The following is a 2738-nucleotide window of genomic DNA, read 5'->3' as shown; positions in this document are numbered from 1 at the left end:
CTTAAAACAAAGAGCTGTAAATGAAGTATAGAAAACAATTCTACTTACAAACCTTGTACTCGTTTGCTGCTTGCCGTAAGTTGCTAAGCCTTATCGAATTTTGTACATGGAGGATTTTTTTTAGGTTTTATACATACATTTTTAACTAACCCAAAATAACAAATTACTATATCAATACCACAGAATTCCACTATAATTTATAAAACTTAGTAACTAAGCTGTACTTGGGCCTAAAAAAATATGTAATTTTGAGCTCACCAATCTTACGTTACTGCTTGAAATCTAGCATGAAAAGAAAGAGTTTGCCACGTAAATACTTCTCAGAGGCTGAGAAAATCACTAGGGGACATGCTGAGTAGGTGTACGTGAGCAAGTATTTCTAAAAATTGAAGATGTGTGCGGGTCCACCTTGGTTGATTCAATAAATATATTAATATCTCAGAAAATAGGAAAGATAAGAGGTTCTTATTTTATATTCTGGCTTGTCAATATCGGTAATTTGAGTATCTAATTTGTAAGAAATTATAGACTTTGTATTCGGACATCACAAACATATAAGTTGAATTAATGCGCCATTCAACATACCATCTGACACGCAAATATTGATATTTAGGATTTCTTATTTAATATTCACTTTTAAGTTGAAAAACTAACTAATGTATAATACTAAATTATAATCTACAATTTGATACCAAACTTATTGACATTCATAAAATAGTAGTTCACTAAAATTTTGAATGCAAGTCACCAAAGTGATGACATTGCCTTTGACCCATGTCAGTAGGGATAAATCATTTAGCACTCAGCTGTATCAAGTTTAATTTACACCAGCAAGGCTCTGGTATTATGTCTTGTTTTAATTGTGCAATATTGGCCTAAGTAACTACTTGAATTGGAAAAGAGAATTGCCCCAAAAAATATAAAAACATATATTAATAAAAATGAATATAAAACAGGTTTAAAACCTCTCTTGCCATAGGCATCCTTTTCTGCACGTCACAAAGTTTTACTAAGTTGCATTCAAAATTCAGTACAAGTACTTTCTTATCATGGTGCATTAGTTGATTAAATAAAAAATTATTCAATGTAGTAGTACCATTACTACAAAAAAAATAGGTTAAGTTTCACTGACAGTCAACAACAAAAAAAGGCCGAGGTGAGTACTTTATTTTTTGTTTTTCGTGTATATTCTTTATTTATCATTAAAGAAATAACTAAAATTTAAAATAGAAATTTTGTAGGTTAGATTAGGTAAAATAAATAAATAATAATAAAATAATGTTCATAAAGTATGTTTGTGAGTAGCCTTTATGTTATGTAATTTGATAGGGTAATGCCAAGTTATTTACAACTTGTGTGGCAGGATTATTAGTTAGACATGGTTCACAGAGCAATAAAAGAATACAAGTAGAAACAGATGTATATTGTTATGACCAACCTCGTATAGAGGTAGGGTAGAGAAAGTGACAGTTTTACTTAAAAAAAAAAAAGTGTTAAATTTACTTTGGAGGTTCCAGAGATTTTGTAAATGAAATTTGAGATTTTTCAGATGAATTAAAAATTTATAATCTTAACATGAAAATTACTTTTCACTTGGAGCATTCAAGACTTTGCCACCACATATTCATGGTAAAAATTCTTCATTAAACATTTTTATTTTGTGTCTACAAATGACTTTTAATGCATGCTAGAAGCTTTCAAAATTTGTGAAGATACACAAAACATATTAGAAGTTATAGTATGGGAACTCTAAAAGTCGATTTGGGGTCAGTTTTTAGGTTGAATCGACCGAGACTGTAGTGAGATAGTTAAATATGTTCAATGAAACGTTGTGATTAACAATTTAAAAAAAGTGATTGATTGTAGTCTTGGTATGGTAAAAAAAAAAGTTATTTCTTGTAACTAGTGATTGTAAACACAGTAAACTGTACATTATTTTTGGAATCCCAACAAAAATAAAATTTACAGTTTTATGAAATAAAAACTGTAGGAAAATTTTGGAGTATAGAAAAAAAATCAATAATTAAAATCTATAACTAAAAGAAAACATTTTAAATTATTTCTTTAAAAAATATATTTCAGTGGAATCTTTTTGAGTTTTCGAAGCTGCAAATTTGTACAAATATCCCACATAGATCTCTTTTTTTATTTTGCAGAAGATACATAATCTGGAGAAAGTAATTCTTAGTTTAACACTTTTTCATCCAGTAGGTTTTTGAATTGACACTCATGCGAATTAGAGAGTTGAATTTGGTTTTTTTTGTTTTTTCCCTAGAATAACTCTGAAAGTAATCATTTATTTTTAAGCCTATAAATTGAAAAATATATAAGAAATGCTGCTCAGTTTTGCAACTAGCATTTTAGGAAGTTTATGTTAATAGCCAGTCATGTTTTATGTAGATAGCGTTTAAAATTACTACCTTGACTCCATGATCAGGCTTTTTTTAGTAATTAGTTCATTTTTGACATCATCTTGGTCTTTGATAATTATTTCTTTTCTGTCTTGAAAAATTATTTAATTCATGTCACCACAGAGTAATCATGGTATGGTCCTTATCTAAGCAGTAGTAAAAGGGGAACTTTTATGCCAGTTAATCTATAACTTTTATAGTCCAAGCAGTTTTTTTGATGGACGTCTCGTGAGTTTAGCTTGCTTCTTACTTGATAGTAACCTTAACTTTTACAAGATGATGAATACTTTAAACACATCAGTAAACTTAATTATAGTATTTTGGCAC

The 2738-nt window shown here is 28.8% G+C and overlaps 1 protein-coding gene across 3 annotated transcripts in view; it reads left to right on the top strand.

Moving 5' to 3' along the window:
* The window catches only part of LOC106461258 (sentrin-specific protease 6-like), a 64518-nt gene that overhangs the window by 37300 nt on the left and 24480 nt on the right, over positions 1–2738 (top strand). The gene's annotated exons all lie outside the window — the stretch shown is intronic.

The sequence above is a fragment of the Limulus polyphemus genome, unplaced genomic scaffold (assembly GCF_000517525.1).
Source record: "Limulus polyphemus unplaced genomic scaffold, Limulus_polyphemus-2.1.2 Scaffold922, whole genome shotgun sequence".
NCBI lineage: Eukaryota > Metazoa > Arthropoda > Merostomata > Xiphosura > Limulidae > Limulus > Limulus polyphemus.
Note: the sequence above shows the minus strand (reverse complement) of the source record. Positions and strands in the feature narration are given on the sequence as shown.